This window comes from Mytilus californianus, unplaced genomic scaffold (assembly GCF_021869535.1).
Source record: "Mytilus californianus isolate M0D057914Y unplaced genomic scaffold, xbMytCali1.0.p SCAF_1, whole genome shotgun sequence".
Classification (NCBI taxonomy): domain Eukaryota; kingdom Metazoa; phylum Mollusca; class Bivalvia; order Mytilida; family Mytilidae; genus Mytilus; species Mytilus californianus.
The window spans coordinates 21,873,651-21,888,734 of NW_026262581.1; positions in this window are offsets into that span (position 1 = coordinate 21,873,651).

A 15,084-nucleotide genomic window follows, 5' to 3' on the forward strand; every position below is an offset into this window, starting at 1 on the left:
TTCGTTTGGGCTTGTATTATATTTGCCTTCGGGTTTATATGATCCGTTCATCCTATTTCGACTCTTCAAAATTCAAGAGTCAATCCCAAATTGAGGTAAATTATATGGCCTTCCAAATACCGTTTCTATTCCTAACATCACTGAAGAGACATTAATTGTCGAAATCTGGATATGGTGTACAAATTTTTGCACCTCATGTTTGCGGTATACCATCTTTTCCGCAAGTATATTGTTTTCTGTTTGGTATTAAATTAATAATTAAGATCCATTTTGTTACATCTGTGATCCGTTTAAGAACATATGTTGTTCGACCTGCTAGTCAAATGCGTTTTGTTAAAATAGACTTTTTCACTTTTTGGTCTTTTGGAAAATGTTGTTTGTGCTGTATTTAGACCCCTCTACCAAGAAATTTGTTTTGCATGAACACGTATAAAAATTGCGGTTTTCATCCAACGCAATCATAGGTTTGAACGTTGTTTTCAATTTAGACTTGTATATATATTTATATATATATATCAAGTATAAACATCAATAGGACAATGGGCGGCATTCAATTATAAGCAATGAAGAGCTAGTTTTATTTATTGGCATATAAATCACTACTTACAATAAGGCGAATAAAAATGTTGGAAATGAACAGTACAATACAATTTTGCTTTCTATCGATCTGATGAGTTTAGTTCTTTTCCATGCCGTGATTTCTATTGTTTGTTTTTAACTTGTGCTGTTACACCACTGTTCCAGGTTAGGGGAGGGTTGGCACGCCCACAAACATGTTTAACCCCGAAGTATGTATGTGCATATCCCAGTCAGGAGCCTGTAATTCAGTGGTTGTCGTTTGTTGCTGTTTATCATTTTTTTTTTTAATGTTTATTGTATTTTTACATACATGAGGTCGTTAGTTTTCTCGTTTGAATTGTTTTACATTTGTCTTTTATAATTGCGGAGGCCATACGGTGACCTATAGTTGCTATAATTCTACGTCATTTGGTCTCTGGTGGAGAGTTGTCTCATTGGCAATCATACCATATCTTCATATTTTTATAGTACAATACAAGATTGAGACAAACCCCAAAAAGGGCAACGTTACTACTCAATTTCAAAAAAAGATAAGGATATGTTTGTCCATTTCAAAGATGTTAACTTCAAAACCATTTTCAGGAGTAAACTGCATGTACCATATCTCTGCGACAATTCCACCGTATATAAAAATGCTGCAGGCTGATTGGATAACAGATGCGTTTTTTTCGTAATTATTTTGCTGAAAAATTAGGCAGTACATATATAGTGAAGATAAAATAAAAATGTTGAGGGAATTGTAGAATAGATTGTGTCTGCAAAAGGTGTTGGTGAAAATGCCATTATGGGACAAAACGGGGAAAATTTCATTAGTTATTTCAAACAAAATGTAAAGTTAATTTTGTTTACTGTCAAAGGAAAATATGCGGTAGAATTGTATAAATCTGTCATGGTCGTTGCATTTTCCACATACAAAAAAAAATCTTATACAATTATGATATACTTCTATAAAATATTGAAATAATCTTTTGTAAAATATCTAGTATATAAATTGAATTTGATATTGTAATAGTAAGTCATTGTGACAAAACAGTTGTAAATGGATCTGCTCATATCAGAACAATGTTTAAAGCCTTGGGCAATACTAATTGATGAACCCCCTACAATGAATAAAGAAAGAAAAAGAAAAGGAAAAGCAAGGAAAAAAAAAACGGTAAAGGAGAACAGGAAAAATAAAAACGAAGTTATTTCTGTTGCTTTGAACGAATGCAGAAAATTCTGTTCTGCTTATTACACCTGTGGAAGGTCTGTTTTTCAAATATTATAAAAAGTAGGTCAACTGTATGTGGTGTATGGAATGATTGTAATGTGTATATAGCTGTCTGGCAGGTATAATCTGACCTCAACCTCATTTGAAAGTATAAAGTAAAAAAATCCAGGTAGGTTCAAAATTAAAACGGAAATGGTCTTTTGGATATTTTGGATGTACAATTCCATCTCGGGAATCCGATTGCTTAAGACTCTGACGGTTGTAAAAAGACGTACGATTCCTAAAGGTATAGTTGTACTGTTGTAATATAAAACAATTTTCATTGATGAATTAGATTTCATTTTTTATAATCTTTATGGGAAAATGTTATATCTGCATGCAGTCTGATATTAATAAAGTTTGTTTTATTAAAGCTATTTTCTATCTTCAGTAAAATGTCTGAAAACGGTACAAATCAATTATTATCAGAAGAAGAGGAAACTGCTGTAAAGGAAAGTTGGACTGTTATCTGGAATGACAAAAAGAATAACGGAATCAAAATATTTATCAAGTATGTATATAATGATAATTTGACCGTTTCATGTCTCAAGAATAATGGTCATTTTATATGTGGATATCTATATACGTTATATGTACTAATGAAAATGAGGATCGTGCATTTCCATTTCAATATGGAAAATTGAAGCACTATTTTAAACTACTTAATGCACGTTCGGGAACCTTAATGGTGTCACGAAATAGCAGTTCCTTCATAATATAAGTTCCAAGTGGAAGACATTTTCTGTAATATAATTTCCACTGGAACAATATTACAGTATTTGTTCCTTACGGAATAAAGGAATAGAATATTTGTTCCTTACGGAATAAAGGGTATAGAATATTTGTTCCAACAGGAACAGCTATTATGACATTGTTTATAACAGGGGAACTTCTGTTAGGCGGAACAAATATACATTAACCATGGATTGTGTGTGCTTTTGAAGGCCTAACCATATTCGACAACTTTAACAAACGTTTCATAATGTCACAATATTTTCAAATAGATTTTCCAATCAAACATGTCTAAAGAGTTAAAGAGAATAATTTTTGTTTGCAAAGAAAAGGTTGGGGTGTCTACCACTGTCAAATTAACAGCGCTGAAGTACGTCCATTATTCATATTTTCATTTTTCAAAATTCAATAATGAATAATGAAAAAGTTCATTATAAATCATTCAACATTTAGTTATGAAGAATGTAATAGTTTATATAACTGTATTCAAGTTGAAAAGTGAATTATGAAATAGATCATTTATTATTTGACAGTGAAACTATACTGTATTTCTGAATTCGCCAGTTTTCAAAACTGAGTTGTCGATTTATGTCCCATCACTTCTTTGTTTCATTACAAGTTCTACTGAATAAAGAATTACAAAATCTTTCAAACTACAGGTTATTTCATACATTGAATGTAAAACAAATCAGTATCTATACTATGAAAACTTTCATAGTCTACAGGTGAATGTAATTGATTGTTAACTCAAATAAGCAATAAAATTGAGAATGGAAACGGGAAATGTGTCAAAGAGACAACAACCCGATCAAAGAGCAGAAAACATCTCAAGACCACCAATGGGTCTTCCACACAGCGAGAATATACCGAATCCGGAGGCAGGCTTGTATACTAGTTCAGGGAAAATGGACGAAAAAGCGCTTGTATAAAAGCCAATTTCTTCTGTATTTCCTCTGCCACAGAGTCAACATCTGAAAATTGTAAAAACCTATTGATAATCGAATATTTAACTATAGAGTCTATATGATATTCTCATACAAATGATCCACCATTTAACATATTTCAGATAAATAGAATTGTTATTCAGCGCTAAATATTGCTGTTGAAGACAATACTGCAAACTTTACATGTTTTTGTAAAATTTTGCATCTAATATGTCTATAAATATAGGCATTATTTTGTATTTGAAAGAAAATTACTACCTTTACTTTCCACATAATTCTTGTTTTAGTTATGGGTGTCCTCGTACATTTTTTTTTTATAAATACTCAAAATTTGCCAAATCTGTCAAAACTGCAGTTTTGTTGCATCTTAAGACATTTAGAATTTGTTTTAAAAATGTTAAAAAATACACCAAAATGTTTTAAAAACCTCAAAGTACACATTTTAATTTATGTTAGTATGAATTAGGACTTTTAGAAAATGGCCCTGTTGTGAAATAAGTTCGAGTATATCAAAGGTTATTTTTCCTAGTCGAAGAAATCTGCCTCTTATATCATGCACAAGCGTTCAATCACTATTTACTAATGCATTCCACTTTTGAAATTAACGTAACTTTTTTTCATGTGTGTGTGTTCAAAATCAAACCTCAAAAGTCGAAGAGATACCGACATAATCATGGCAAAAACAAAAACGTGAAAAAGACGATGAAAAAAAAAAAGCAGTTTGAAAACACTACGTAAACATTAAGACTGAGCAGCATAAACCCCACCAAATTCCGGGGTTGATTTGATAAGCTCCGGAAGGGAAGGCAGATCCTGCTCCAGATGTGGTACATGTCCTGTTGATCGTGTAATTATGTTTAATAAATTAATCAATGATATTTCTAGGTAACTTGATCATACTTTTTTCAGATTATTTACACACTATCCTGATGCAATAGGCAAGTTTAAAGACTTCAACGGTTTAACCCTCGAAGAAGTTAAAGTACACAAAAAGTTACGCGCCCATGCGTTGTCAGTGGTGTATGCCTTAAAATCATTTATAGACAACTTAGATGACGTGGAAACGCTGGTGGAGCTGGTAAAGAAAAATGCCAGTAATCACGTTGAAAGAAAAGTTACGGAAAAACAAATCATGGTAAGCAAAAATCATATTTAAAACAGCATGTAAAAACAAGAGCAGTACCAAAAGGAAAATCAATACTAGAATCCCTGGAGATAAGTTAAAACATAGACAACCTGACTTACGCTCTATTGATTGGTGGATGGATAAGGGTTTAACGTCCATCGGGATATATTACATCCATATCAAGACGAGGACATGTGGATGTGATATGAATATATACCCTGCATTATACTAGACGGACATGCTGAGCGGTATTTACAGCGTTCTAGTTCATAACTTAACAGTTTCCAAGAAGACATGTCACCCTACCAGGACACATTAAATATGACTCCGATCCAACCAGTCTGTGATTTTAAATTCGAAGTTCTAAGCGGATGCGCAACAAGAACCAATTTTTATTCTGGTAGGACTCGGCCGGGAATCAAACCCACGACTCTCTACATTTGAGGCGAGCACACTACCACGAAACCAACGAGGCGGTTATATACTCAAAGGAAAGGTAGCCGTTATAGAACTAGAACTTCCCTAGCTGCGATAATAGAACATTTCTCTACTGGGCGCATGGAATCATGTCGGCTAACAGTTAAAAAAAACCAGCGTCACCGAGTCTAAGGGGTACATTGTATTATTCCAGAAGCAGTGGTTACGAGCCATTCGTATAAATAGAGCGTTACCATAAACATTTCACAATCAGTCGGAAAAAGAAATCCTTAAAATTATATACTCATGTTTCGTGATTAGGTATCAACCGTTTTCAAAATAAGTTTTTTAAAATTCCTAAACATAAGTTTTTGTTACAAACGTCACACATACCGAAATAAACATTTCAAGTTCCTGTTCAAAATTAATAACCGTTTATAATCAGATAAAATGAACATTGAGGAATGCATCACACCTGGTGGTATTATCTCTTTCATCGAAGTGAATAAGAAATCTTATTGATAAAAGATTTTAAGATATCAATGAATAAACTGTCAGAATTCCTAAGTAATCTAGCAAGTTATGTTTTATTGTTGGAACCTGCTAAAGAAATTAACTGACACTGGAAAAACAAAGATTAATTGCATACGCTCCTTTCATAATTTTCTTTTTTTTTCTTTCAATTTTGTTTGAAACGGATGTTTACAGTTGAAACGCTTGATTTTGTATTAGATATTTGATGTTTTTCTGGTGTTTATTTTATGCGTAATTTGGGAACTACAAAAACAAAAGTTTATTTTTACAAATTGTTGATATATATATATATATATATATATTTAACCGAAAAGGAGACTTATTTTCATGTGCATGCACATGAAAAAAAGTTACCTGATGTTCAGTGGTTGTCGTTTGTTGATGTGGTTCATAAGTGTTTTTCGTTTTTTATATAGATTAGACCGTTGGTTTTCCTGTTTGAATGGTTTTACACTAGTCATTTTTGGGGCCCTTTATAGCTTGCTGTTCGGTGTGAGCCAAGGTTCCGTATTGAAGGCCGTACTTTGACCTATAATGGTTTACTTTTACAAACTGTGACTTGGATGGAGAGTTGTCTCATTGGCACTCATACCACATCTTCTTATATCTATTATGTAACGGTTTATCTTATTACCTTCAAAGAAAAACATCTAAGTTCATTATATGACTTAAATAAAATTGAGAATGGAAATATATGCATTTCACTTTACAAGACATTTATTTGCGATAAATCTTAAAGTGTCAATAAATTATTGTGTCATTGCATCAATATTGTGGAATACTGTTATGAGTTCCATCCCGGTTTTGGTGGGGTTCGTCATGCTCTGTTTCTCTTTCCGTTGTTTTTTTTTTATTATGGTGTAGTCTGATTTTCTTTACTTATGTTCTTTTTTATCAACCTTCGATATCTTCTTCCCCTTTTTGCCCAAAGGAGAAATTTCAACTGCACGAGCATGCGAGTACACATCCATTCTGCAAGGCATCACATATATCCAAGGAACAAAAGAAAAAGAAGGAGTCTACTTACATATAGATGAAAACAGAACAGAATCACTGCTTACTTGGAATATCATAATCTTTTTACACTTACTGTTATCAAACAAATAACTTTCTACAACGATTTTTATTTTATAATTAGGTCTTCATTTTATTTACTAATTAGTAGCCGAAGGTCGGGGCTTCTCTCAGGGCACTTCGGCATATTAAAAGAAAATAAAAACTGACCTCCACGATGAAGTCAGTAGTGCTGAACGTGACGTTAATCAATCAATCATATTAATTCGTTGACATGTTTCTTTTTTAGTGGTTGAAACCAGTATTTATAGAAATATTAGAAGAAATAATGGGTGACGAAATGAAAGATATTCATAAAACTGCATGGAATAAATTATTTAATGCTATCAAATCATTGTGGAAACAAGAACAAGATATTGTGGTGGCGCAACAAATAGAAGCATCGTGAGGAGTTTATTCTTATTTACAATGTATCAAAAACAGGACTTATATGATAAAGACATTTATTGTAAGTTTCATTCAAAATATTTGAAGCTTTTAAAAAGCTTCGATTCAGTGATGAAAGCTATAGACATCATAAAGACCGTAATGCCAGAAATATATTTAAGAATGTATGTTGTACTAAATAACCATTATATTTATTTCAGTAATTATAATGACAGAAATAGTTTTATCCGTTTTATTGTATTGTACACATATTATATAATTTAGAGATTGACTGGTTGGATCGAAACATTGACATTATTTTTTTTCTGTGTATATTTTACAAGCACATTGGCAAAAGAAAACTGTTTCCCCAAAAAGGAACCAAAATATAACTTTTATTGTACCAGTAGATAATAAAGAAAGAAATCTTTATCCAGATTATATTTACTATTTTCTTCTTGTTTTTCTATTATTATAGTAAAACTAGCATGGATAGTTTGTAAATGAATAAAATCAAATTTGTCACCTATTCAATGATGTATTCAAAATGTCGTATATCACTTTAAATGATAGTAATGATGCTCAGGAAAAGGCGAATAAAAAATATTTCTGTGGTTATATCATTAATAGACCCTTTGTTTTTTGAGTCTTTTTAATTGATCTTAAATGTTATCTTCCATATGATACGAAAGACGGAATAATAATGTGTGTACGATCAAAACGGGAGCGCTCGTTAGCATTATATCGTTCGGAATATGCGTGTAATGTTTGCCGTTGGACGTCTTGCAGCCATTAAACAATCAATCAATGTATTGTTATGACTATAAAACCCATAGTGCATGTCATTTAAGATGAAATAGTGTTAGAATGAGGTTAGGCACATCGCTGACACGATTGAATAATAAAGAAGTAATGATAGAGCTACATTTTTTGATTGTTTGAACGTTTTTAAGCGTCTGAAGCTGAATTTCTCCCAACACAAGATGTCGAAAATTTAACTGTTCTTTTCAGTTTGTGCACCGACACAAATATGGTAAGCGTGTAATAAAAGTGGACAAACCGATATGCTGAAATTTTTAATGTGAATTTAAGAAAATCTTTTAATGAATCGAATTTTTGTTTGAAACACGTGTAGTTAAGGATAGTTATTTGAAGTTTGGACTGAGTAAATGTAATGAAGAAATAATGATTTCCAACCCTTGCCATGTATATTCATATTGTTTCGTTTTTATACTCTATTGATAAGTAGAAGTATGTACATAGAATATTTAATTACATTATTGTCTGTAAATTGTATATTGAAATATTTTATTGTATGTTAATTGTATAATAAAATAACTGTAATATTACGCCTCCTGGTCGTTGATAAAAAGCATTTACAATTACAAGTCCCAAAACTTTCCTGAAAATGCTAGGCCATTCTCATTAAGAGTTCTCAGCTGCAGGCGTGTTCGCTTGTTGCATACGTTTTTTACTTAATTATTTTCACACCTAAGAATTTGACTTGCATTTGACACATGTGTGTACTATGCTATTTTTGATTTTGTATTTATTAGAGACAACAGTAGTTTACTAGTAAATATCCTTTAAATATACAAACCAAGATAAACAAGTAAAAAGCTGGCAATGCCAACTGATGCTCCCCGAACTGCACATTTATTGAGGGAAAACATTTTATTTCAAAGGTTCAAAATAATATTATGCTTGGAGGGACAAATACACGTGTACTATAATTGCTAATTTTTCACCTTTTTAACCTTTTCTATTTATAGTAACATGGCTTTGACCTTTGACAAATTGAAAAGAGTAGACACATCCATCTACGGTCAATTTTGCCGGAGGGAGTTGGAACCTTAGTCACTGAGTTATTTATAAATTTACCAAAGGAGAATTTTAGAAAACTATGTTAAAAATCATATCAGTACCGATGTGCAGACTACTGAGCTGATGATACCATCGGGACAAACAGGATAAAAATAAAACATCGACATTCAGTTTCCCGGTCAAATCTATTTTCCTTTCTCGTTATAAATTATCGCTCACTGAAATGCTATGATTAACGATACAAAAGTCGATCTCTCCACTGAAGCCATAATAACTCAAAAGTTCTTGATACTTTACATTTTTTTGTGAATTATAGTATAGACCATTCCCGTTTAACATAAAAAAAAAAGTGTCACATCTGCTGCAAATCGAATAATTAAGTTATAAAAAATGTCATACTTTTTTATCGCAAAAAATAATGTTACAACAGTTGTTTTGTACAAATAATTGTAATCCATTCATAAATATATTACATATATATGACTCTTTCATTCATATTCTTCTTGAAAGAGGAGGTTATAATCAAGAAAAAGTTTGTAAATTAAAATTAAATTTTCATTGAAAGCATGATCCTATCAATAACGGATACACGTTTTGTTAGTTCAAAAAATATTTGATCTATAAATAAATGTGTTCACACAATATGTTCATATAAATTGGTTTTAGAAAAAAAAGTGTCTCCAAAACAATCTTTTCATTGTTTGATTTAAATTGAACTTTACATAAATATTAGATTGAACAAAAAGATAAAATAAAAATAAAACAAAACAAAAGAAACAAAAAACGTTCTTTTCCTCGCCAAATGTGTATGTGTGTAAACATACAGATAAAAATATAATCAGGATTCCATCTTTTTTCTCTCTTGTATGTTCAAATTACAGGTTCACGAATCAATTTTCGGTTCATTTTGGAGTCCTCTTCGCGGTCCGCGTTTCAACTCCGTCGATTTCTCTGAAAAACCAGAGACAGCTATTTGGATTTACACAACCCTTATACGAGCCTCGTTTTCGTCCTGCTTTTAAAGCTCGTACTGACAAATCTTATATTTTCCGACAATGTACATATATTCGTACATCATATATATTTCTTATAAAGGGTGGATTGATTTATTGTTGTTTGTAAACGCCATGGGAAAATATGTGATGCATACCCACAACGATTTGACCAATAGAAATGTTATGTGTGCTTTTGTTTATCCGGTGTGAAACCATAGGTTGACTTCATACTTTTTTTTTGTTAGTTGATTTAGATTCTTTGGTCCCCCTTCCTACCTCTTCTTGGTTCACCACTAGTTTAGTAATTTATTAGCGTAAATTTTGCAATTTGGAATCATTTGATCTCGTACGCTCCCGTATTTCTTCATTCATAAGAAAATTGAATTATTATTAATATAAGTCATAACAATCCCGGTTATTATTTTTAATCAGTAAATACAATATACACATGCTGCATAATTCATATGCAACTGTCGTCACGCGTAAATGTGAAAGGTGCAACTTTGTCTTTACACTCTGTCGTCTGGTATGCAATGAATAAATGTACATTTCATTGATGTCTTGCAGTTTGTTAAATGTAATGAAAAATATTGTAAAAAGTAGGCAAACGCTTGTTCCTTAATGTGATCAACTATAATACAAATAATTTATTCCCACGAACTATCGAGACTAGCATGGCGAGGGTCAGATTTTTAGTGCGGGAATATTTGAGAAAACACGGGCATCCTTTTGTGCATTGACATCTGAAAAGGGATTTTATGTGAATGTGGGAAAGGATTCGTATAGGCTTTGTCTTTTGTCCAATCCTTTTTTTTAAATTTACGTTTGATATTTTGAATAATAAATTATTTGAATTGAATTGAAATAAGTACTTTCTTTAAAAAAGATATCTGACGCATTCAGATGAGAACATGAATGAAGGTGTGGATGATGGTTAACAAAATAGAGAATAATGGACAAAAAAGAGAAAGAAAAGAGAAAAATGGACCCCAAAAAAAAAAAAAAATAAAAAAAAGAGAATTAAGGCGGTGCATAAATATAAAGAATGGAGAATAATGGGCCAAAATTATAAAGAATAGAGAAAAATGGCCTTAAAAAATAAGAGACAGAATACAGAAATGAAGGACCCCACATCCAGACCCTCATGAATTTCTATTAGTTTTATATCATAGTAAAAAAAATGCACACAATTTGACGGCTAAAGCCTTTTTTTCTGAAAGTTGAGTATATGCGCTTTTCTCTAAAGAATTGAAATATATACTGGTTCTTAACTAAAGAGATATAAGAAGATGTGGCATGAGTGCCAATGAGACTACTCTCCATCCAAGTCAAAATTTATAAAAGTAAACCATTATAGGTCAAAGTACGGTCTTCAACACGGAGCCTTGGCTCACACCGAACAGCAAGCTATAAAGGGCCCAAAAATTACTAGTGTAAAATCATTTAAACGGGAAAACCAACGGTCTAATCTATATAAAAAAACGAGAAACGAGAAACACTTATGAACCACATCAACAAACGACAACTACTGAACATCAGATTCCTGACTTAGGACAGATGCAAACAATTGCAGCGGGTTTAAACGTATTAATGGTACCAAACCTTCACCCTTATCTGAAACAATAGTGTAACATCACAAGGTATATATAGGTATATTTTCAGAGATAAAGGAGTACCGAGCTGTGAAACAGATATAAACATAAGATATCATTAGTTACAATCTGTATTGCATGACAAACTTGAAACAGTTTGGAACCATGAAGATATGTCAATTATAACTACATGTCAAACACAACTTTAACAATTAGAGATGCAACCTGTTTCGGTGTGTATATCGGGGACGGACGGACGTCAAAAGGGAGATTATTCATATAATACAGCTTTTGACAAGTAATTGAATTTGCAATATATGTATTTTTACATTCTTTATTTCAAGTATAATATTTTGTACTCTTTGATATTATTATTACGCATTGGAAGTTTTAAACTTGCAAGGACACTAAGTCGATAAAATATATATATAGCAATCGAGCTATTGATAGCCTGATTGACCCGTACAAGCTTCAATTGTAGATTTCATGAACCTGTCAGTGGTATTTACCTGCCCATGTATTCAAGGCTTAACCTAAGAAATCCAAACAATTTGACAGTGGAAATATTGACACCTTCTTTACCTGAATTTACCTGTAGCATATATCTTTTTTTTTGTTGGTTTTTGTTCAATTCCCTAATTTCTTCCAATCAGAGAAATGATTGGTGACATCATACATGCCATAACCATAGTTTAGCGTCCTTTTAAGGTCAAATTGAACAAACCAATACTATTACTGACTGCGTCTGAAAAAAGTCATCATGTGACATCTTTGTTATTTTGTCATGTTATTATTGGAATAATTTCACATTAAATATGGTTTAATTTATTTTTAACTTCATCGTGGTCTCGTTTCTCGATATCACAACAATGGGAGTCTCACACCCAATTACCGGCTATATCGTCCTGAACATATGAAAATAAGAAGATGTGGTATGATTGCCAATGAGACAAATTTCCACAAGAGACCAAATGACATAGAAATTAAAAACTATAGATCACCGTACGGCCTTCAACATATGAGCAAAACCCATACAGTATAGTCAGTTATAAAAGGCCCCGAAATGACATATGTAACAATTCAAACGAGAAAGCTAACGACCTGATGTATGAACAAAATAATGAATGAAAAACAAATATGATATACAGCAACAAACGACAACCACTGAATTACAGGCTCCTGACTTGGAACATGCACATACAGAATGTGGCGGGGTTAAACTAGTTTGAAGGCGCTAACCCTCCTTCTAATCTGGGACAGTGGTGTAACAGTACAATATAAGAACACACTATAAAAATCAGTTGAAAAGGGCTTAACTCACCAGATCGATACGAAGCAGAAATACATCTAATAAAAACACAGAACGGACGTGGCAGGGTACTTATACATCCCCACAACAACAACAAAAAAAAAACACTCAGTACAGATCTGAGAGTACTCGCAGTTACTGAATGTTAGTTCAAAGCCAATAACAACTAATAAAAAAATCATGCATTTAAGACTAAAATACCAATCAGTACACATCCGACATCCAATGGATTTATCGTAAAGATGTCATTAACAGTCAGAGAAAAACATGACCTTGTGCAATGCCAAGATATAGGTATCCACAGATTGTAGAGCCATAAATATGCATATGTATATAAGAATAATATTTAGTTTGATTTTAATTAACTGATAATAAAATCAATATTAATACCAATAAAAACAACATTCAAAGAAATAATTACAGTGTTGAATTGGTAATTAACCTTTCAGAATAAATTTATTTCAAGGATCGATAAATTTACCCGGATCGTATCTAAATTTCCGGGCTCGGTTAACAACATCTCCGTAAAAAATAGGATGTGCTATTCTGTTTGAAAAAAGTTTTCAACAGGTACAACCAAACTTCGAACCAAATCTTTGTATCTATGGAAGAATTTAGTAAAGGTTTTAAGTAATTTGTGGTAAAGTATTCCCTGCTTAATAATTTACCAGTAGTACATAGATTACGTTCATTGAAATCCAAAACTTCACAATAGACACGTGTTGTTATATGTAAACACTGTAAGATGGTGCCAAAGGAACATCTCCGTCCAAAAAAGGAAAATTAACAATAGTGACCGAAAAATCTTCCCTATTGTCGTAAATTTTAGTGTAGAGTTTCCCGAGTAAAATGAGATATCTAAATCTAGGAAAGGACATTTATTGGCGTTTATATTTGATTTTATTTAAAGTAAGTTCCTTGAATATTTAACGCAAAAATATCATCAAGATAATGGTAAGTGTTGTTGAATGTATCAATTAAATGCAATTTAGACGGGTCTTTACTGTCATAAACTGTACAAAAACAAGTCTGCTATTAAATGGCACAATTGGTACCCATACCATAGGAATACCTACAACCTGTCGATAAACTTTATTGCCGAAACGTACATAAATATTATCATGGAGAAAATTAAGAGCTTCAATCATCTCATCACACCTCCAGCTAGTGTATCTAGCATATTCAACTTTCTCAATATATAGGAAGGCTTTAAATGAGTTGCAGCAAATATATTTGCACTCAGATTTACCAAACGATCATTTAATCAAATATTTTGATAAGACTATGTGGTTATGTAGTGTAAAGAGTTGTTCAGTAAAAACTAACTATGCATGGAACAATTGCCACTGGATGTTAAACAACTAACAATCAAATATATTACCGGCTATCGGGAATGAGTGGTAATAGGTAACACGGATCAAATCTACTGTACACGATTACATATCCATTGCAGCACAATGGGAACCGCAACAGCATACAAAAGTATGCTTTTCACGATAGCAAAAACAACTGTTTTTAATGGCAATCGCAAACACAGCTTCTATTCGTTGTTGTATCTTCCATAGTGATATCCAGTAATAGAGTGTTATGCAGAAACGGTCCTTATAACATTTGCTGTGACTGGTCGATTCGAGGAACATTTTTACCGTATGAGCTTTCACGTGGAATGCACGTGGAAAATCCAACTCAAAGTGACGGTTCAGCAAAAGTAGATGTATCAAGAAGCATATATGTATGTTCATATTCGTCCTGAACATGCATGAAATATTTGCCACTGGACGTTAAGCAAACGATAATCAATGTATGTTCATACATGTATAAACATACATGTATAAAAAGATATATGGTATTTGTCAATGAGACGACAGTCCAATTACTCACTCACAAGAAAAAAAAAAATACGAACCAACTAAAAGCATCCTAAGGTCATAATATTTGTTAGCGAAACAAAATTTTTCAGTATGATAATATCAAGCATAAGATCGCCTTGTAACTTCAAAATTTGTCAATAAATTTTTAAAAAATCATATAAAATGATCGCAGTTACTAAAAGCATACTCGAAGTATTTTGCATGTCGTCCTACACTTTAATATCGATGACTGTACTTTAATGTAGATTTCATATAGAAAAGTCATAAAGTGTACTGGAAGACATGATTTTGTGCATTGACATTAAATGCCAAATATCATTCAATCTTATAAATAGAAAGTTCATTAATAAAGAAGGATGATATCAAATCAAATATACAAATCCAAAATTATGAACGCGTGATATCAAATGATTTTCTATAAAAATGATATTGGAAGTTTGATCCCTAAAGTGAGATTGAATTCTTATCATCA